We start from the raw sequence: 23,646 nt of genomic DNA, 5'->3' as shown, positions 1-23,646 counted from the left end.
GTATTTGTCCCCCAAATAAGTCTTAATAATTTATATTTTATAACCATCCAATTATTCTGATACTATTTTTTCCTTTAGAGGAAAAAAAACAAAACCGATCTTTTACTATTATTTAAAAAAAACTAGAAGTAGATACTCCATCTTGCTGTGCACTGTAAGAGGTGACTGACACTTTGGACTGTTTTTACAGAGTGTCTTGCATGTATGCTGTTGATGATCTCCATGCTCACCCCAACACCCCAGTACAATCAAATTGACTCCCATACACCTGGTTTTAGACTGGGAATGAGGAAGGCATGGAAGTCCAGTGGAGAATCCCTAAGATGACAGCCAACCAGGAATAAATATACCAAATAGTTTTGCCAGTTTCTTGAAGATTAGGAAAACAGACAAAATAAAAGTAATATTATTATTCCCAAAGGTCACTAATAGTTAATTCATGGCAGATAGTGTAAAAAAGAAAAAAACTGAAAGAGTGAATTCTGAGGGAAAATAAGATAAAATCCACATGGCATCTCTACCAACCACCGTTTGAGAATTGGTTGTCTCCAGAGTAACTATTATGAGATGGTCCACCATCATTTTTTTATAGGAATCATATTCCATAATCAGTTCACCTGGCTGAATACCAATGTCAGGTAGTCACCCAGGATAAACATTTATATTAGAATATCAATATCATATCAATCACCATATATATATCTGTATGTATATAAAATTACATATATAATTATATATATGAATATGTTATCCAACCTTGATTCAGTCAGGTCTCTGATTTATCTTCATAATTTGCAATAAAGTTAGTTTAAATATTGCCAAATCCACTCCATCTTGAAGAATCTTGGTGAATATTGAAGAAATTTTTACTGTAGAAAGTTAAATTGTAGTATGCTAGAAAAGGCATGAGTACTTGACAATTATGAACCTGGATTTTATTCCCCATATTGATGCAGGACAGCCATCACTTTGGAGCAAATCACTTAACCAGTTCAAACTTCATCCTCCTCATCTGAAAATAGGTGGACTGAAATGATTACTCTTTAAGCTCTACCTTTCTGTGATGATGAATATCTATATGAGAGCTTTCACTTCTATAGTAATTAGGTCACGGGAGTCCTGACCTTGTAAAATCAAGAAAGAATGAATAGAGACCTAGAGAAAAGTTAGTGAGTTGAAATGTAAAGGACATTCTCCCTTAAGCAACGTGTTACATTCCTTGGTGCCCTGGGTCTTTCTTTCTGCTTTTATCAACTGTTTCTGAACATTTCTCTGAATTTTTGGTATTTTAATTCCTTAGTCTTCCTTAAACATTATATCCTACACCTTGAAAATTACATATATTAGAATGTTAATGAAGATGTCCATGAGAAAAGACCAAGAAAACTAATTCATGAGGTACTGTTATTTGAGGCCATCATTCCTAATTTAAACTAAATGAGCATCAAGAGAAAAAAAAAATATTCCTGAAATACTGTGCTCTCATTTGACTTATATTTTAAAATTGTTAGCTTGTGAAGCATATTGCTTATGTTTGTGTCAGGGTTACCCTTCTTTTGCCCAAATACTTTTCAACCGAATTTGGCTGAGCATTACTGTAGAATAATGCAGTTCTAAAGTTATCTGTTTGCATATGGTTCCTTCAGGAGGGATTCAAAGGATACATTTGTTGTGTTTATAGAGATGACAACCCTTTATTTCTCCAAAGCCTAAATATGTTTTCCTAAAGGTACCCTGAAAATCAGTGCCTGCTTCTGCACTAATAAACTACAGGTCTTTCTCAGTCTAATATTATATTGGAAGAAGAGGCATTGTTTAGACACATAATCATGCTACTGCTGACTGTTGCTATAAAAATGAAGTTTCATCTCTGCACAATTTCCATTGCTTTTCCTTTGAAATCTGGTGTTTATTGCAACAGAATTTCAGATTTTGCAACATGAGAGTCTGAAAGACAGGCCAACACAGGCGGCTCTTTGGAAACAAGAGACCTGGTACTTCCAACAGCCAAAAAGCTGGCCAAACACCAGGATGAGGGGAAAGACATATCAGGTAGGTTGTGTTGGATCAGATGTATTTTGATTATTTGCTAGAAGGTTTCTTTTGACAAAGCATGATTTTTTTTTTGGTTGTTCTGTATTTCTGTTAACCATACTCTCCTGGAAGAGACTTTGACCATCTGGATGTGGTTTTTATTTCTGTGAGAAGGAACTTTTGTGTCCTTGACATGCCACTAGTAAAAATAAATGCTCAATGAAAAGAACATGGATCAAGATGCTATATATTTCCAGGTCAAATTAGGACAACTACTACAAATTATTTGGGGTATACAATTAAGCATGTGAACATGAAAAAAATGCACTTATTACTAATATACTTACAGAAGGTTTCAGAATAACTTGACAGCTAGTTTGGAACAGTCATAGTAAACATAACATCTGCACACAACATGGTCATCTGTAGGATAATAGGCAGCTAAACATGTGTCCATGTACTACACAAACTAGTGAGAATTTTGTTTCAGGAGATCTGGGTTTTCCTGTCACATTATAAAAATTATTATAGATTTAAGATACAGATTTGAAATTTGTTGCAAATTGTAGCAAAAAGGATAAGGCACATCAAAGAATAATGTTTGGGGAGCATATAATTTTTCTGTCCTTTACCCTTTAGTCCACTGGCAATTCCTTTTCCATAACTCATCTGCAGTTATTGCTGAATGCTTTATCCGGGCAGTGAGGGTTTATTTTTAGTTCTGAATTTGCAAATGAAGCAGCCTGTGAGGTAGATTCCTCAATTAAATCAAAGTACCCATATTAGTGTTGCCACTAAAAAGTACAATTTTATTTTATACTTGAAATAAAGACAAAGATAATTTTTTTTTGGATTGGCTGCTCTTTGTACTTAGGTACTTATCTCTATACTATCGTTCTAACTAAATCCCCATTGGGTTATGATGAAGTTTGATCTCTTCTAGGTCTGTGTATAAAATGAGCTCACTTTCTGAAGCTATGAGTTTAGAGACAATGCCAGTAGGCTTCTCTAGCACTGAAGTTTGCATTTCCCTTTCTGGGGTGGTGAGGTATTACTGTAGCTCTTAACTCTGCTTTTGTGCTATACTTTCCCTTACATTAGTGGTGGGTCTTAGGAGGCATGGAGATGGCATTAAAGCTAGTTGTGTCTTTGCCATGTTTTGTGAATGAGAGTCTCTTTTGAAAGGATCATGCTCTAAAGCCCTAAGAATCTTTCTAAAATGCTACTATTGTAACTAAGAAATTACCGAATCCCTCTAGTTTACATAGAATAGTGTTATTTTGTTATGGTTGTTGTTACAAGGTAAAAATATTCTGGATCATGTAACTTACATAAAATCTAACAAATATGTACTGAAAATTTCTATAAAGGAGTTTTTTTTTTAGGGTTCTGAATATTTAGAGAGTTTGCTTATAATTCTGCAGTTTTAATCACAGACACCATAATTAGTTCTTCCTTAAATACAAGGTCTGTGTAAACACAACAACATACCTTTGAAAGCAGTGTGAAAACAGAGTGGGCAGCACTTGAAGGGGATTCTGGTCTAGTTGATGTGTTTGATCACCTGGTTTGGATAAACAGTCAGGTTGTATCTCATGTTAGAAAAGGCTTTGGAAATTAGAACAGAAGTTATAATTGGGTTTTACTTCAGTGCCATACACTGTGCAATTATAAAACAATGAGCGAGATAGATGAGATTATATTCCTAGTTTCATTCTAAATATCAATATTAGGCATTTATCATGAGACCCTTTAAAAGCCTCTACTTTTAAAATAGACATGGTGATGGATGACTTAAATCCAGAAAATAGCAGACGCTAAAAGCAAGATAAACCACAAGGAATTACTTTCTTTCAGTTTAAGAAAGCTTTGACCTCTTAACAAATCAGTAGATGATGCATTATAATGATTTTTATATGAATATACTACTTCTACCATTTGAACTGATTGCATCACCTATAAACCAAAAATATAAATAGATTTATCTAAAGCTTTATCTGAAGGTTATTCAGTAGCATCTTGTTAATAGAGAATGAACCAACCCCTTGGTTATTTGTAATGCCAGTTAGATTGTTCAGGAATAAATGAAACCTTGATGGGTTATGTTGCACATAAACAGTATATTCATGGCAAGACAACAATATTAGGACTATTCTAAATTTAGCACTTTATTACTCATAATCTGCCACTGTGAATGTTTTTACTCTTTTTTTAAAAAAGATTTTATTTAATTATTCATGAGAGAAACAGAGAGAGAGGCAGAGACACAGACAGAGGGAGAAGCAGGCTCCATGTAGGGAGCCTGATGTGGGACTTGATCCCGGGACTCTGGGATCATTCCCTGAGCCAAAGGTAGATGCTCAACTGCTGAGCCACCCAGGCATCCCAGTTTTTACTCTTCTTTAGTAAGCTCTGCTACAAATCAGGAGCGTGATTATCATATAATGGAAAGTTCTCAAGATGATATTCTCATTTTCCTTTCCACCTCAGAGAAATGGGGAAAGTCAACATTCAAAAAACAAATGAACAAACAAAACCCAAAAGTCAACCAAGAAAATACACCTCTAAATAACAGAATGTTAAAACTTTAAGGACAGTAAAATACAAATTATTATACTTCATGTGGAAATATTATACTAGATGGGTTTATTTATCAACATTGACGTACCTAAGAAGCTGCACTCTAATTACCAGGTACTTTTCATTCAGGAACTTCTGTGTCAAGAGTTTCACTACCTGGACTTTTATGCTGCACCAGGACAGAAGTGATGGTCATGGCAAAGGGTTGTACTAAAAATGTACTAGTTAGTGAAAGTGGAGAGAGGGCTGGCAAGTAGTCTAAAAAAGTCTCTAGAAAAGCAAAGGACCACTTCAGTGAAGTAGGCCAAGGGAAATATGAATTTTCTAATTTTATAGGGTGAGCAAGCAGGAAATAAACTATAAACTTGAAACTTGATTTAGTAGGTGATATATTATAATGACTTCATGTTAATATACTATTTTTATCATATTAATCAGAAACCTACTGTAAAACAATTATATATAAAAAGAAACAGGGATCCCTGGGTGGCGCAGCGGTTTGGCCCTGCCTTTGGCCCAGGGCGCGATCCTGGAGACCCGGGATCGAATCCCACGTGGGGCTCCCGGTGCATGGAGCCTGCTTCTCCCTCTGCCTGTGTCTCTGCCTCTCACTCTCTCTCTCTGTGTGACTATCATAAATAAATAAAAATTAAAAAAAAAATAAAAAGAAACAAAATTAAAGGAAAGGAATTGAGGCAAAGCATTGTAATATCAAAAATGAATAGTTTGGAGGCTTTCAGTAACAGGTGCATAATATCATCTATGAAAAAAATTCTTTGATATAGGGGTACCCTTTTTATTTCTTGGTCAGTATTAGGCCCATTGAGTAAGGGATAGTCCATGTATTGGCGTTATAGCTCTTTTATTTCCTTTTTTAGTTTATTAATGTAATTATTGATTGTTAGAATTTTTCTTCAGAACACCGCTTTCACTCTAAACTGAAGGCTTTGATATATGATATCTTCATTGCTGTGATGGTAGTAATGAATACCAGATAATCAGCAAGTGTGTTGACAAGGCATTTGATAAAATTCAACACCCATTTTAGATAGAAACTCTCAATAAAATGTAGTAGATGAATGTTATAAAGTGGTAAAATGCATCTACCTCAACCTTAAATATAAAATTATTTCCACATGAATTAGGGAAAAGAAAAATTTGATATGGTGTTCCTTAACCGTCACTAGCAACATGTGAAAGTACTTGTTTTTCTACATCCTTATTAAAAGAATGTCAAACTGTTAGGTTAGAAATTGTAGTTAGGATAGTTTTAATTTTTAATTATCAAGTGAAAAGTGATATTGAGCATTTTTTGTATTTAGAATAATTATTTTTTCTGTGAGCTATATCCTCACAACTTTTTCTACCCAGTTGTTGGGCTTCTATAATGAGCATAAAATAATTCTATCATTTTTCAATATGTCTTGTGACTTTCTTTATGGTAGTTTCTTTCTTAGAAATTGAAATTTATATATTTTTAATGACTTCGGGGTGTTTATTATTTACTTTTTTAAAAATTTTGCTTTTGCTTTGGAAGGGCATCCACACCTCAGAAATATAGTCAATACAAACAAAAAAGATGACGATAATACAAATATAACATTTTTGAAGAGAATGTAAAATTATTATATTATTTGTTGATTTCGGTATTTTCTACTTGGCGAATCTTGAAGAAACAATTAAACAAGTACAGATTTAAAGAATTCAGATGTATCTGAATATAAAATTAATATACAGAAATCGATAGCCATCATATATATAACATACTAGTGAGAGGCTATAATAGAAAAAAAATTCCATTCTGAAGTTAACCACTAAATAAAATATAATACCTGAGAATAACAAGAAATATGCGCAATGTATATAAAAAGAACTTGAGAGATGCTTGGGTGGCTCAGTGGTTGAGCGTCTGCCTTCAGCTCAGAGCGTGATCCTGGATTCCCGAGATCGAGTCCCACATCCGGCTCCCAGCATGGAGCCCACTTCTCCCTCTGCCTCTCTTTCTCTGTGTCTCTCATGAATAAATAAATAAAATCTTAAAAATAAAATCAATCAATAAATAAACAAACAAACAAATAAATAAATAAAACTTGAAGATGGTATTCTGGAATGTAAAACATGTCTTAAATGCAATGGTGAGCCATGTCCTTGTAGAAGAAGCCTCAACATCATTAAATAGATTTAGTGCCCCTAAATTAATCTATAAATCCAAAGCAATCTCAATAAAAATATTAGAAATTAAAAAGTTTTATTTTTATAAAGTTCACATGACAAAAGAAAAAAAGTGAATTGGAAAATTGAGAGATAAAGACCAATGAGGTATAAACACTCCTGTAATACACTTTTCATTTAATATTGATTAGATGGAGGCAAGGTGCTGAAATGGATATATACCAATGGAAAGGAATATAAAGTTTAAAAATAGGCCTATATATGTTTGACAAATTAACATATGTCAAACTGTCATTTTTAATTAGTAGAGATTGGGTTATCAAAAATGTATAACAAGGTAGCAATCCTGAAAAAAAATTAAGTTGGTGCTAAAACATATCTTACACTAAATATGCTTTAGGAAAAATTCTAGGGAAAAATAGGGAAAAAAGTTCATTTACTTATTTACTTATTATTTAGTGATTCAACACTTACATATAACACCCAGTGCTCATCACAAGTGTTCTCCTTTTTAAAAAATTTTTATTTAAATTCAATTTAGTTAACACATAGTATGCTATTAATTCCAGGGGTAGAATTTAGTGACTGATTCATCAGTTGCATATAACATCCAGTGCTCATTACATTAAGTGCCCTCAATACCCATCACCCACTCAGCCCATGGGAAAAAAATTTTTTTAAATGATGGAATATAGATGGTTTTCAAAGCAAATAAATAAATAAATAAATAAATAAATAAATAAATAATAAATAAATGAATTTCAGTTCCTACAAAAAGTTCTGCTTAGCAATAAGCACCCAAAAGAAAGTCAAAAGACATTAAAATTTGAGGAAGGATTAGAAGGATATTTTGAACTCATTGATATGCTTTTGCAAATCAAGAAAAATTCCAACAACCAAGAATAACATGGGCAAAACATGTGAGCAGAGAAGAAATTACAAATGATTTTTAAGCATGAAAACATTCTCAATAACACTTGTCATAGGATAATTACAAATTAGAACTATTCTGTTGTGCTATTTGCATTGAGAAGTTTGGCAAATACCCAAAATCTTAATCATCCACTATGCTGGCAAAAATGTGAAAAAACAAGCATTTTCATATATTATTTGTGAAGGTTTAAATTGGTATAATTCTGTAGAAGGATAACTTGTCAATATCCTGCAAAGTTAAAAATGTGCATACATTTGATGCAGCACTTCCACTTCTAGGGCTTTATGCTATGCCTAAGTGTGTTTGTGGGCAAAATTATAATATGTACCAAGCTGCTTAGTGAGTAGTGTTTTTATGAGGGTCAAAGGACTTAACAAAACAAAGTCTATTCATAGAGAATGGCGTAAAAACATTACACGTATTCAAAAAGCCATTTAGAAGAAAAAGGGACATTTTTTTTTCTCCTTGTTATACTGATATATGAAGAACTCCCCACATTTGTTATTAAATAATAATCAGTTTAGTAAAATAGAGATTGTATTTTATCATTTATGTAAAAAAGCAAAAATAAAATAGTATCTTTTGAATTTTGAAATGTAATATTAACTATTCTAACAAATGAACAAACAAATTTAAGAATAATGTGAATATTAGACATTATTATTCTTTAAAATAGTTCAGACTTTCATCTTCTGACACCCACATTTCTGCTTTGTCCTCCCTTCCTCTTCCAAATATATATCTTCACTGGTTGAGGGGATCTGATGTTAAAAAATGTGCATGACACAACATTTCTTTTACTTTCTTACAATAAAGCATTCAACTCTAAGTCAACATTATAGACTAACCTCTGGATCTAACTTTGAACATAAATAAAACCTTTATTCAGGTAATGTATTAAACTATGTATAAACATTACTCCATTTATCTCCCTTGCTAATTTTTTTAAGCAAGAGTTTTAAAAATTATAGTTCTTAGTGTGGGCCAAATAAGTGAATTTTAAGAATTTTCTATCCCATTTAATAGAAGACCATTTAAAAAATATTCCTGATGTATTACTTATAGTTCTGGATTCCCTAACAGTTATTAGTAATTATAGAATACCTTCAGGTTAATTTTTGAAAATATTTTCTCCAGCTATACCCAATTGGTTGTTGTTGTTTTCTCTCATCAAATGCTAGCTTTTGCCATTAGATAAGCCTATCCTAAGTGTTCCATTTAGATGACCTCTGTTGAGGCCTAGGCAAATGTGTTGATTTTCCTACCTTCTCCACTGACTATTCTATTTACTATCAAAAGCCTATTAGGAGTAAAAGGAAGTGTGAGGATTTACAGTATAGTCCAATTTGAGCTTTTAAAAATTGAAATTTTTAGGGACACCTAGGTGGCTTCAGCAGTTGAGTGTCTGAGTTCAGCTCAGGGCATGATCCTGGGTCTAGGGATCGAGTCCTGCATCAGGTTCCCTGCAGGAAGTCTGCTTCTTCCTCTTCCTCTGCTTATGTCTCTGCCTCTCTCTCTGTGTCTCTCATGAATAAATAAATAAAATCTTAAAAAAAAATTGAAATCTTTGTTACCCAAGGGTGGAAGACAAAAAAGAGTCAACTAAAAAACAGAATAGGAGTAGGATGGTATACATACTAGGCATATTTTAAGCAGAGAAGAATAATGGAAGTGCTGAGCAACCTTCCAAATGATAAATTATCAGTTTGAAATCTTATGAATTCCCAGGATATGTTCATACATAAATGTTAAAGAAACCTCACACCTCAAGGTTAAATACAAATTGTTATTATACACTTTATCAATAGATAAACTATAGCAGACCATGTATTATAAAACAATAATCATATGAGCTGGTGTATCTGAAAGCTTTTGTTAAACCCTAATGTCATCTACTAGTGCTAATTATGTTTTTATTCTAATAATTAAAGTCATTGTTACAAAAGTCAGTGGCTTAGCAACATTTATTCAGCTTTTCCTTTATGTTGGAGCCCTGTTGTAAGAGATATGGCAATAAGTTAGAAGTAGTCCTCTGATAAGTTATTTGGCTAACACTCACGTGAAAACATGCATGTGTGCAAAAACACATGTGCATGTCCAAGTGTGCAGAGACACTTATTGTTCAAGATCCCAAAAAAGAGTAAATTGTAGACTGAAAGTAAAAGGCTGATAAATGTCAGAAAAGAATAAGAAGAAAATTCTCTGAGATATTAGGTTTCGAGCCATGTATTGAGGAAGGAATAACAGAAAAAGATAAATGGAGGTAGACAACAGCAAAGAAGACTGAGTCATTAATGGGAAGGACATGTAAAAAATATCCTTTGCAGTTATATTTGTATATGATTTATTACAAGTTCACAAAGCCTATTTACATTTTTCTCTTTTCTTGAGTTAAACTAAATTTTTGCCTTTTATCGCACAATCTAATTTTTAAAAAAAGATTTATTTTAGAGAGAGAGCATGTGTGCACACATGGAGGAAGGGACAGAGGGAAAGGGAGAGAGAGAATCTCAAGCAGACTCTCCACTATTTCTATTCAAGGCTCAAAGAGGGGCTTGATCTCAAGACCCTGAGACATGACCTGAGCTGAAGTCAAGAGGTGGACATTTAACTGACTGTACCCCTAGTGCCCCTGTGCAATCTAATTTTTATGTATGTTCTGAGTTCACATTATAGGCTGTACAGGAGTATATACATTATGAATAAAAACTGTTTTCTTATTGAAAAAGTAACATAATGAGAATATTTCTATATTTAAAAATTTCTATATTTAAATAGCTTTTCATGCTTTGTAGTATCAGAACTTGTTTGAAGAACAAATACTTTTCATAAATATAAGATAAAGTTAAATAATAAATATTTTTAAAGATTTACCCATTTATTTGAGAGGGAGAGAGAGAAAGAGAGAGAGAGAGAGAGAGAGAGCAAGCACACAAGCAGGGGGAGAGGTCAAGGGAGAGGGAGACGCAGGCTCCCAGCTGAGCAAGCATGACTTGGGCTGGATCCCAGGACTCCAGGATCATGACCTGAGCCACCCAGGCACCCCAAAGAATACATCTATTTTAAAAGGGATCATTTGATGATAGAATCCCTCCTTATTTTCAAAATAGCTCCATAACATGACATCTTCTCAAAACTTCCATAAGAATAGAAAGGATAACAAAGCCAGAGACCTGATAGGAACAGATAAACAATTATAGAGGGTAAATAAAAGTCAAACACGGGATGTTCGTGCATGTTTAGATCTCTGTGCGATACAGAAGTATCTGCATAGCTTTTCTTCATAATCATTCTGCCGTTTATGAATTTGGTAGACTTTCATGCTTTTAACTTAAAAGACTGATTTGTTTTTTCTTTACTAAGACTTTGGAAAACTGTCTTTTAGTCTGTAACTATGACGATTGTTTAGAGTTTGGTGGGCTTGTCGTATTTATACGTTTGAAGAGAACAACCCTTCCTGCTGTGCTTGCTGCTCATCAAGCCTAATGTATTTCCTCTCTTCTCAGCTTTCTGAGGCTATCCCTGCTGTTGAGGTTCTACTTTAGTTGAGTCTCCATAGTGTATCCTAGACTTAAATTTATGCAGATTCTTTAAAAAATCGACTTTATTTTTTGGAACTTTTTTTTTAAGATTTTATTTGTCTGTTCATGAGAGACACAGAGAGAGAAGCAGAGACATAGGCAGAGGGAGAAGCAGGCTCCCACAGGGAGCGTGATGCAGAACTCGATCCCAGGACCCCAGGATCATGACCTGAGCCAAAGGCAGACTCTCAATCACTGAGCCACCCAGGTGCCCCCTAGAACCTTTTTTTGATTCATGACAAGACTGAGTGAAAGATACATCCTATCCCCATATCTACAGAGCCTCCACCACTATCTATACCTTACACAGAATGGTACACTTATGATCATTGATTGACCTACAGTGACACATTATTACCCAAAGTCCATAGTTTGTATTAGGGTTCACTCTTGGTGTTGTATATTCTTTCTAAGGGTTTTTTTTTTAATAAAATTCTTTTTATTTATTCATGAGCGACAGAGAGAGAGAGAGAGAGAGGCAGAGACCTAGGCAGAGAGAGAAGCAGGCTCCATATAGGGAGCCGATGTGGGACTCGATCCCGGGTCTCCAGGATCATGCCCTGGGCCGAAGGCAGGTGCTAAACCTCTGAGCCACCCAGGGATCCAATGCTAAGGGTTTTGACAGATCATTGAAGATCCATCATCATAATACCCTATAGAATAGTTTTTGCTGCCCTAAAACTTTTCTGTGACTTAACTATTCATTTCTATCTCCCCACTGACCCCTGGAAACCACTTATCGTTTTACTGTCTCCATAGCTTTGTCTTTTTTGGAATGTCATATGGTTTATTTATTTTTTTAAAAGGTTTTATTTATTTATTCCTGACAGATATATATATAGAGAGAGCAAGGCAGAGACACAGGCAGAGGGAGAAGCAGGTTCCATGCAGGGAGCCTGACATGGGACTTGATCCCGGGTCTCCAGGATCACACCCTGGGCTGAAGGTGGTGCCAAACTGCCGAGCCACCGGGGCTGCCCTGTCATATAGTTTAAATCATACATGTAGCCTTTCTGTATTGGCTTCTTTCACTTAATATGCAATATGTGTTTAAGGTTACTTCATGTCTTTTCATGGATAAATATATTAGTTAATTTCTTTTTAGCACTACATGTCTGGAATTATACAGTTTATTTATCCATTTACCTACTGAAAGACATTTGGTGTTGTCAATGTTCTGGATCTCAGCTATTCTAATAGGGGTGTAGTGACATATCATTGTCAGTTTAATTTGCAATTTCTAATGACATATGATATTGAACACTTTTTTTCATATGCTTATGTGTCATCTGGATACCTTCTATGATGAAGTCCCTGTTGAAATATTTTCCTCATTTTTTAATCAGGTTGTTCATTTTCTTTTTGTTATGTTTTTAGAGTTCTCTGTATATTTTAGATTACAGTCCTTTATCAGATATTTGAAAATATTTGCAAATATTTCCTCCCAGACTGTGGTTTGTCTTCTGATTCTCTTGGGAGTGTCTTTCACTGGCCAGGAGGTTTTAATTTTAATTCAGGAAGCTTATCAGTTATTTCTTTCATGAACTGGGCCTCTGGCGTTATATCTAAAGAATCATCACAAAACCCAAGGTCATCTAGATTTTCTTTTATCTTCTAGGAGTTTTACATTTTATAGTGAGATTTGTAATCCATTTTGAGTTAATTTTTGTGAAGGTTGCAAGGTTTGGATTATTTTTTTCTTTTTTGGCATGCAGATGTCCAGCACCATTTGTGGAAAAGACTGTCTTTGTTCCATTGTATTACCTTTGTTCCTTTATCAAAGATCAGTTTTCCATATATGTTTGAATTTCTATTCTCTTCCATTTATCTAAATTCTGTTCTTTCATCAGTACCACATTATATTGATTACCATAACTTAATAGTAAGTCCTGAGGTCAGATGGTGTCAATCCTCCAACTTTCTTTTTCTCAGTAGTGTATTGACTCTTCTGGGTCTCTTACCTCGACTTACAAATTTTAGGATCAGTTTGTCAATATCCACAAAATAACTTGCTGATGTTTTTGTTGGGATTTTGTTGAATCTAAAGATCAAGTTGGGGAGAACTGTCATCTTGGTAATATGGAGTCTTCCTTCCTTTCCATGACTTGGGAATATCTCTTCATTTATTTAGTTCTTTAATTTCTTTTATCAGAATTTTGTAGTTTTCTTCATGTGAATCTCAGATATGTTTTGTTAGATTTGTACCTAAATATTTCATTTTGCGGGGTACTAATGTAAATGATATTGTGTTTTTAATTTCAAATTTAACTTTTTTTTTCATTAGTGGTATATAGGAAAGTGATTGACCTATATATCAACCTTGTATCTGGTAACTTTGTTAAAATTGCTTATTAGTTCCAGGAGCTCTTTGTTTTGTTTTCATTTGTCTGATTTTTTTACCTACACAATTATGTTATTTACAAAGACAATTTTATTTCTTTCTTCCTAATCTGTATACTTTTTCTTTTCTTTTCTTGTCTTATTGCATGATCTAGGACTTCTAGTGTGATGTTCAAAAGAAGTGGTGAAATGAGATATCCTTGCCTTGTTTCTGATCTTATCAGGAAAGCATCTAGCTTCTCACTATTAATATGTTGTGAGCTATGAGGTTTTTTTTTTTAAGATGTTCCTTGTCAAGTTGAGAACATTTCCTCCTATTCCTAGTTTGCTGAGATGATCCTGAATGAGTATTGGATTTTGTTAAATGCCTTTTGTGTGTCTTTTGATGATATGTGATTTTTCCCCTTTAGTCTGTTGCTGTGATGGATGACATTAATTGATTTTCACGTGTTGAATCAATCTTGTAGTCCCAGGATAAATACCACTTAGTCATGGTGTATAATTCTTTTTATACATTTTCTTTTGGTTTTAATTTGCTAGTATTTTGTTGAGAATTTTTGCATTTATGTTTATACCAGATATTGATCTATAGTTCCCCCCCGCCAGTCTTCTTTTCTTGTAATGCCTTTATCTGGTTTTAGTATTAGGGTAATGCTGTCTTCATACAAAGAATTAGGAGTATTTCCTTTGCTTCTATCTTCTGGAAGAGATTGTAGGGAATTGATATAGTTTCTTCCTTAGTTGTTTGGTAGAATTCACCAAACTCAGAGTAACTCATCTGGGACTGGTGCTTTCTGTTTGGGAAGGTTATTAATTATTGGTTCAATTTCTTTAATAGATATATTCCTGTTCAAATTGTCTGTTTCTTTTTGGCTGTGAGTTTTGGCAGATTGTGTTTTTCAAGAAATTGGTCCATTTCATTTAGGTTATCAAATTTATGATCATAGAATTATTCATGATATTTCTTTCTCCATCTCTTTACTTTTAATCTATGTGTCTATATTTTAAGTGGGTCTCTTGTAGATAACATAGTTGGGTTTGATTTTTTATCCACTTTGACAATCTCTGCCTTTTATCGGAATATTTAAACCATGAACATTTAAAGTGATTATTGATGTAGTTGGATTAATATTTATTTTGTTACTGTTTTCATTGTTCTTGTTTTTTATTTCTATTTTATCTTTCACTTTTTTATGCTTTTTGTCACTTTAATTGAGCATTTAATATACTTGATTTTTCTCCTTTTATTAGCACACCAATTATGCTTTCTTTTAAACATTTTAGTAATTGCCCTAGAGTTTGTAATATACACAACTATTCCAAGTCCATTTTCAAATAGACCATACCACTTGGTGGTTAGGGCAAGTACTTTAGAATAACAAAATATTTCTAATTTCTCCCTACTTATAATATTGCTGTCATTCATTTCACTTATACATAAGTTATAATCACCAAATACATTGTTACTATTGTTATTTTGAGCAAACTGTTATCTGTTATATCAATTAAGAATAAGAAAAATAGGTTTTTTTTTTTTTTTGAAAAATAGGTTTTATTTACCTCCACTTTCTGCTCTAATGCTCCTCCTTTCTTTATGTAGATCTGAATTTCCAACTTGTATCATTGTCCTTGTTTTAAACAATTCTTACAAGTCAACAAACTCCCTCAATTTTTGTTTACTTAAGAAAGTCTTCAATTTATCCTTAACTTCTGAAGGATAATTTCATAGGACACAATTTCCTAGGCTGGTGCATTTTTTTTTAAATCAATATTTTTAATATTTCACCTCACTCTCTTCTTGCTTATATGGTTTCTGAGGAGAAATTAGATAAAAATCTCTTCTCTCTTCCTCTCTTCCTCTATAGGTAAGGTTCATTTTTCCCTCTGATATCTTCCAAGATTTTTTATCTTTCATTTTCTGACATTTGCCTACATGTAGTTTTTCCAGCAATTTTTTTTTTTCTTTTTTTTTTTTTGCTTAGTGTTCTTTGAGCTCCCTGGATCTGTGATTTGGTGTGTGACATTAATTCGGAGGAAATTCTCAGTCATGGTTACCTCAAATATTTCTTCTCTTTCTTTTTCCTCCTCCTGGTATTCCCATTATCCATATGTTATACCTTTTACAGTTTTTCCATAGTTCTATATTCTTTTCCATTAGTTTGGTCTTTTTCCTCTTTGTTTTTTTTTTGTTTGAGTTTTCTATTGACATATTCTCGAGATCAGAGATTCTTTCCTAAGCTGTGTCCAGACTATTAATGAAGGCATTCTTCATTTCTATTACAATGTTTTGGATCTATAGCATTCCCTTTTTGGTTCTGCTTTAGAATTTTCATCTTTTTTCTTACCCATCTCTTCTTGCACAGTGTCTATTCTCTGTTAGAGTCATTAACATATTAATCATAATGATTTTTAATCCTCACTCGATTCCAACATCTCTGTTATATCAGAATCTAGTTCTTAAAATTCTTCCATCTCTTATATATATATTTTTATTTTTAGTATGCCTTGTAATTTGTTGTTGAAAGCCAGACATGGTATATTTGGTAAAAGGAACTCTGATAAAAAGCCTTTAGTAATATGATAAGATGTGGTGGAGTGGAAGTGTTCTATTGTCCTGTGAGCAGATCTCAATCTTTCGGTGAGCATGTGTTTATGAGCTGGAACTTCACAAGTGCTTCTCAGTTTGTCCCCACCCTCCATCCCTTGGTGAGACTGGATGGCCAGAAAGGGCTCCATCTGGGTATTTCCCTTCTTCCAGGTTGGTAAAGCTCTTATAAAACTCCAATATGTTAGGCTCTGGTAAAATAGTTTCTCTTGAGAGCAGGCCTTGTTATAAAAACCAGAATGCTCTGGCTTTAAAAATGATTACTTTCCCTTTTTTCCTCTTCCCTGCCTAAAACATGAGGAGCCTTTTCTCTGGTATTCATGTGAGAACCTGGTAGTTCTTCTGAAAGTAAAACTCATAAAAGTGTGTTCCTTCCCCCTGCTACCTCCAAGACTGAGTCCTCCCTTGAGTTTTTAACTTTCAAATTTGTCCACATTGAGCCTCCAGCAATTCAATCACAGTTCAAGTTTTCTTTCCCTAGCACTCACTGGTTCCCATGTTTCTGCTGGTGGGTTTCTGCTCTGGTAAGTTGTGACTCTGCCTATCTATCTCTTGTGGATAGCAATTAGCCCTGTGACTTGTCTCTCATGGATCTAAAAAGAGTTGTTCATTTTTCATTTTATTCAGCATTTTACTTTTTATTAGGATGTGATAACAATTCTAAGTTCCTTACACATCAGACTGGAGGTCTAGATTTTATTTTACTCCTTAGATTTAATCATGACTGAATTTTCATATCAGGTCCATATTTGAAACCATCAAAACAGACTTTTTTGCATTGTTAACTGAATCTCCATTGTATTCTGTTAAGTAAACTCTCTACCCTAGGGGAGAAAATCAGGCCTAATCCTCAGTGGCCTACATACTTAATTCTTTCATTAAAAAGTGTAAAAATCACATTTTTCTCTATGGCTTGACTGCTTACCTTAAATTATTTAGGAGTAATTCAGTAAAAGAAAAAGCAACTCGTAGGTGTTTTATTTAAAGCAATTTTGTTTTTTGTCTTTGCAAAAGTAATTATTCCCCCTCCTTGGATAATAGCATAAGACTAAAGCTACAAACTCTTTCACCAGAAAGTCTCTTTCACCAGAAAGAGTTCACCATACCAGTTATGTATGCACAAAGTTTTGTAGCGAATTTTAATATTTTAATACATATGATAAAGTTTATGGAACCCAAGTAAAATGTCTTGATTTAAAACTTATTTTTTCTTGAATGTTACAAATAATTGCAATTTCTAGTATCTATTTATAGTAGGTATTTTCTTCATTACATTTTATTCAATTAAATATTGCTAATTGACTGTTAGAACTCTTTCATATATGACTTTCAGAGTTATCATTTTTTTCTAAATGTAAATTGTCCAACATCTGAAAAAAAAAATTTCTCAGTTGCTAAATGTCTATTTTTAATGGGAAATATGCAGTTTTTAGAATTCGGCTATATACGTCTACATTTTTTCAATCTAGATTAATTTAATTAAGACACATATATACATAGGTTCAAATTCTCCCTTTTCTGTTCACTATCTTTACAAACTTTAGGCAACTTATTTTACCTTTTCTAGTAAAGGTTTTATCTTTAGTAATATGGAGATTAAAATGCCTATGTCATGAAATGGTTATAAGAGTTAAGTTACTTAGTTTAAAGACTTCTTTTAGAGACTGTTCCAAAGAATGCTTTCAGGAACTTTGAGCTGCTTATTCCATTTCCTTTACTTACAGTTACTCCAGGTTGTTATCTGCTATGAATATCTGGTGCCCCTCACTGGCAGCATGTAGCAGTAGGTAGAGTTGTAGTCTTGTAGGATCTAATTGCAGTTGATCCCACAGTGCCACATAATGTCAAATTATGCTCATAGCTGACCTGTCTAAAATGCCCCTCAAACTGATGTTGACATTTGTGAATCGTCTAAGACTTAGAGCCATGAAAAGGTTGAGCTCTATGACCTCCCTAAAGACCTTTAGAATGTCTGAAACTAAATGCTTCATGTAAGTCACAGAAGAATTCTTTCCACAGAATAGGTGAGTAGGGAGCATTGGCTTCTTTATAAGTGTAAGATTTTTTTTTCTAAATCAAGTATGAAAAAGAAGATAGGACTAGAGAATTTCATCATTCTACTTTGTATATAACAGAAGAAGAGATGTATCTGTATCTTCACAGAAACAATGTGAAAACAAACAGTATCATCTTTTTCTCAAGTACTTTCACATGTTTCCTCCTTTGAAACTCAGAATTGTCACGAAGCAAAACAGTAGATATCTATATCTTCCTGTACATATGAGAAAAAATTGTCAGAGTGGCTTAGTGACTCACTGAATATTTAGGACTCTTGGATGAAGCTTTCCATTATTTTATTCTTCTTTATACAATTTAGAAATTTCAATTATAGTAACACAATTTCTTTATCAAACTTGTACTTATTTATCTTGTTTGTACTCCATCATTTATTAGTTCTCAATTGTTTCTTATTGGTGTTTTCCTGAGAGATTTTTTTAAAAATGTTTTAGGTAACTTATCCGTTTCCTTATTGAAATATTTTCATACTTTACTAGAGAGATAACAATTTTACTCACTGTAAAAATACTTCAAATAGCTCAGGCAACTGATGTCAACATTTGAGGGTAGTATTCAATCATTATAAGTATACTGGAAATCTTTTCTATACTATGCTCTATTCTACAACTTGATACTTATAAATAATTTTATAAGGTTGCAAAATATTTCTTAGATCTTTATTATTAAATTGACCTGTTGAACAAATTAGTATTTGGTATAAAAAATAAACATGAAATATGAATTTAAAGTTTCAACTCTATTTATTATTTTCATCCTAAGAAAGCATTCATTTAGCTATCTAAAAAATAATTTGTAATAAAATTTATTTTGTTACAGAAACAAAATATACAAGAATTATGGATAAATGAAAGCAATATCCTCTTAATTTGGTTACATATCTTAATATTATTACCTCTAATAATGAGATTACCTCTAATATAATTTGTAGAGGTATGATATGCATGTAGATAGGTGCTGACCATGTCTTCTCTACTAGGGCATACATGAGTAATTGACTAAAAACTGAGTACCTTCTTATTTTCTTTTTTAATGCATTATGGTTTAGTGCCAAGAATGACTGTGTTTAGGAATCAACATATTAAAACATATTTTTACACATTTGAAAATCAAAGAGATACTTGAAAAAATATTATATTACAAAATAAAATAACCAAACCACACATGTAGCCAAGGAAGAAATTTAAATTTATACTCTTTCATGTTGGCAATTTTGGTGGTGATGAGCAGTGGAGACTATGGCCTATCTGGTTGTCTATGGGAGCTTCTTAATCTTTTTTGCACCATTTGGTGAAGCCATGCTTCTCTTCCCCACTTTTATCCTCTGAGTCACTAGCAAGCCCTTGCAAAGGATCTTTGAAGAATGGACCCAGCAGTAATCTCTCTACTTTTATATAATGATCCTGATAATGATCCTGATAATATATTTTTTCTTAGACTGGCATCTTAGAAAAATCGTAACTTTTTCCTCCTCTTCTGTAAAATGTTTGCTGTTATTTTACATAGGAAATAAATATTTGTACTTAAATGAAAGCTCCCAATTTCTTTGTACAGGTAATGAAAATTTTATAATGTTAGATACAAAATTGTTGTTAGAAAATAAGAGAGAATTTTGGGTTTTAATGGCATAACTTAATATATGTGCATTAGTAGCCTATTCATTTTTTTCTCTGTTCAGATTTAATTATCCATTTTTTAACATAAGATCTTTATCACACTACCTAAATCCATTTTCTGTTTAAAATTTATATGGGTTCCTAGCTAGACATTACAAATTTTGTTTCATTATCCAATGATCTAAAGAAGAGGGCATAAATAGAATGTATCCAGCCAGTCTTTTATAATAGGTAAGAGAACTAGTGCTCATGGAGTGCCTATTATAAGAAGGACTCATTATTCAAATATGACTTACTTAAATCACACAAAATCTCCATAAAGTGTATCATCCTCCAAAAGAAAATAACAAAGATGTCGCATAGCTAGTGGGCCAGATATAACCTAGAGTCTAGGTTTTTCTGGCTGTTTCTGAATTCTAAGCAAATCATTATCTACCTAGAAATCCCAGTGTAGTATTTTTATATCCTAATAACAATTTAACTGTCTTCTTTTCCTTCCCTTCCCTCCCCTCCTTCTTTCTTCCTTCTTTTGGCTTCCAAGAAATCAACAAAACATTTTTTTCATTTCCTAGTTTGTAGTTGTACCTCAAAATTTTCACGGTTTCTGCTACAACTTTATTCTTCACCGACCTCAGGCTGCCATGCTGCCTTTGATAACATTTCTATGCCTTTAGATAGGTTTGGCCTAGTCCTTCAGTTGGTTCTATGGCAGGGGCAATGATGGAATTAGTAGATGAGTAATTGTAAAGAAACCTAACCCACTTTCATTCTCGTAGTTAGGCCTATTAGTAATGTAACACAAAGGGCACAACAGGGGAATTCAAACTTGCAATAGGAATTTGAGAAGTGATGTCAGGGTCACACTAGCAATTTATGTAGCTATGTACAAAGAGAAAGGAAATATGAAGACCAAAGGAATAGAGGCTGTTTCTTTGCATGATGGAACTTCAAAAGTCCTATATTTTGATCAGACATTTGGTTTGCTATTTTATATGGGTTGGAAAGATAGGTAGCCATATTTCCACAAAGCATCTTTCACAACTTTCAAGGTTCAAAATACTTTCTTATATTTCAGAAAAATGATTGGATTGGATTTTGCTCATAGCCTATCCTGGTTTAACATTAAATCCCAGTGTAAATGAGTCCAAATTATATTTAATTCAGGGAATTTCCAGTTGGTTGCTCCAGAATAATCTATAGTGATTTAGGTAGGACCTTGTTTTGATAGATCAAGTGGTCCTCTCAATTTATACTGGGTAATAGTGCTGATACTGTCTTTGCAAGGACCAGTGACACTGGTAATTATTATAGAGATTTTAGTGTGTACTAGGAACCCAGTGAAATTGCGTCAACTCCAAGATTCATATATCTGCCTTATATTTTTCTTCTGCAGTTATTCCCACTTGGTTTGGAAAATGATCTTATGTTTTATTAGACATTTTTAAAAGAGTTATTATCACAAAGGCCAATATATATGCTCAATGCAAATAAATCATGACACACACACAAATGTAAAACCTTCAGTTTATATCTCAATTTAAATTTGAATATTATCCTATGCATTTTAATGGGATTTAATTTAATTTTAATCCAGGCATCATGGATCTGATTTCTCTCCCTCTCTCATTTACCTTGTCTTCAGTGATGCAGGCTAGTCTACAAATCTCATAATATTAAACCTTTTGTGTAAAGTTTTCCAGAAATACACAATGAAACTAAATTACTCTCTAAGTTAATATACCCAGAGTATTCTATGTATTGCTCTTTAAATGTCCTTGTTGAGGCTGTGTAACTCACTTTCAATCTTTATGATCTCCAGCTTCTCAATTTTTAAGATATTTTCCCTGGGGAAAAACCATTTCTCCCAGTTCGGGGAGATTTTTCTATTTTCTAGCCATTCGCAGGTTCACCATGTTTCATATCTCCTAAGCAAATCAAAAGGACCTATGAAATTGAATCCTTCCCAAGACAGATTCTTTGAGCTCACCTCACTGTTCCAACCTCAATTCATACAATCCTTTGCAACTGATCCCTTCTCAAGATCAGGTAGTGTTAGAATATGAATAGGGTACAATGGCCTCAATTCTTCCTTTTCTAACTTTGTGGGGCTAGAGGAGAAGAGAGAGAAAAGTGAGAGATACAACCTCAATTTGCATAATGTGTCCTTACTTTGTGCCTGCTGTTCCTTGATTCTCTCAGGAGTAAACATGCCACACTGGGAAATATCAACCCTGATTGTTCAGTGGACGAGTCTCTTTAGAGCATAACTATTTCATAAATACTTAAGTGTATTTATAAATATATATGATATGTTAATATGCAATGTATTTTATAGATATTCTAGAAATATTTGTAAATATTTTTATAAGGGCCTTGAAGATGGGTATAGGAAATCAGGAAAGATGCGAGGATATACTTCATGACCATGAGCTTTCCATCTTTATTCTTATGATACCTGATGTAGGGTTGCCCTGGCAGGTGTGTGCAGATAGAACAAACATGTTTAAAATGTATCCTAAAATTTTCCCTAAAGGTGGAAGTGGGGGCACCATTAGACAAAATCAGGCTAAAACTCCAGTTTTTATTGTGAGGGAGCCTATCATAAGGAATCAGTTCCTTGGGGATTGGTCCAAGGCCTTCTGTTGCATTTTTTCCTCTGCTTAAATTTATCAGGCACTGTTCTAACCAATTTAATACTTAAAATGACACACTGAAGCAGGTATTACCATTATCTTAATTTCATAGGTGATGAAACCGATGCACAGAAAAGTAATTTGTTCAAGGTCATAAATCTAATATGTAGTTGAGCCAGGATTCAAACAAAGGCAGCATGATACCAGAACCTGGGCTCTTAAACATTACGTGTTACTTCCTCTAATATCAGATACTAATATACTATGTTTTTATTGTATGATCTTCTTATCCTCTGGAGGACATAATTAGTCTTATGCGAATCTGTGGAATGAAAATTGCACTATTGTGTTTTCAAAATTGACAGTCAGTAATGCTGTAGATGCTATATGGAAAACAGAAAAAAAGTGTAATTGATAATGCAAGCATCAATGAGTGAATTAAAGCATAGTTTAAAGAGAGAGCTTAGGGGCTTCTGGCACATTGCAGAGGCTGTGAATAAGAAAGAAGAAGATACTATATGTTGATTTTGTTTTCTAGAAAAGTCATATTAGGGATCTGCCTTTTCCTTTTTTTTTTTTTTTTCTTTTCAGTATACTCTGGACTGAGCAGTATCTTGATTTACTAACCTGCTGATTCCAGGTGTCTTCAGTTTGAGTCTTCTTGTCTTTGTTTCCTGTCTTGGAGCTCTGAGCCCTGCTGCGGAAGGGAGTTTATTCACCAGCACAGGTATGATGGGGTATGTTGCAAGTCTACCTACAGTGGACTCATAACTGTAACATGAAGCCATGTAGGCTCTCTGGATCTCATTAATTTAGAGATAAAAAGGAGACCTGAAAGATTTGTATGACTCTATCTAATCTTTCATTTTTCTATCAGACACATTTCTATTAAAAGGACAAGGCATGATTGCAGACAACTAGTACACAGACTAACTTAGGATCCAGTCTCTGTCTCCATGTAGTTCTGTTCTTCCTCCAACCAAAACATGGCTTTCCCATATTTTCTCATTAATATATTTTCTTTCCAAATGCATGTTGTTTACCTTCTTACATCTTCACATATGGACTCCTTGGA

The 23,646-nt window shown here is 33.5% G+C and overlaps 1 long non-coding RNA gene across 1 annotated transcript in view; it reads left to right on the top strand.

Moving 5' to 3' along the window:
* The window catches only part of LOC140621491 (uncharacterized), a 291,722-nt gene that overhangs the window by 248,196 nt on the left and 19,880 nt on the right, over positions 1–23,646 (top strand). The window contains exons 7-8 of the long non-coding RNA XR_012021210.1: positions 1,922–2,052; positions 23,212–23,298. This is a non-coding gene — a long non-coding RNA (uncharacterized lncRNA). The remainder of the gene's footprint in view (positions 1–1,921; positions 2,053–23,211; positions 23,299–23,646) is intronic.

The sequence above is a fragment of the Canis lupus genome, chromosome 30 (genome assembly GCF_048164855.1).
Source record: "Canis lupus baileyi chromosome 30, mCanLup2.hap1, whole genome shotgun sequence".
NCBI lineage: Eukaryota > Metazoa > Chordata > Mammalia > Carnivora > Canidae > Canis > Canis lupus.
The sequence above is the reverse complement of the archived record's forward strand: the minus strand, read 5'-3'. Positions and strand labels throughout refer to the sequence as shown.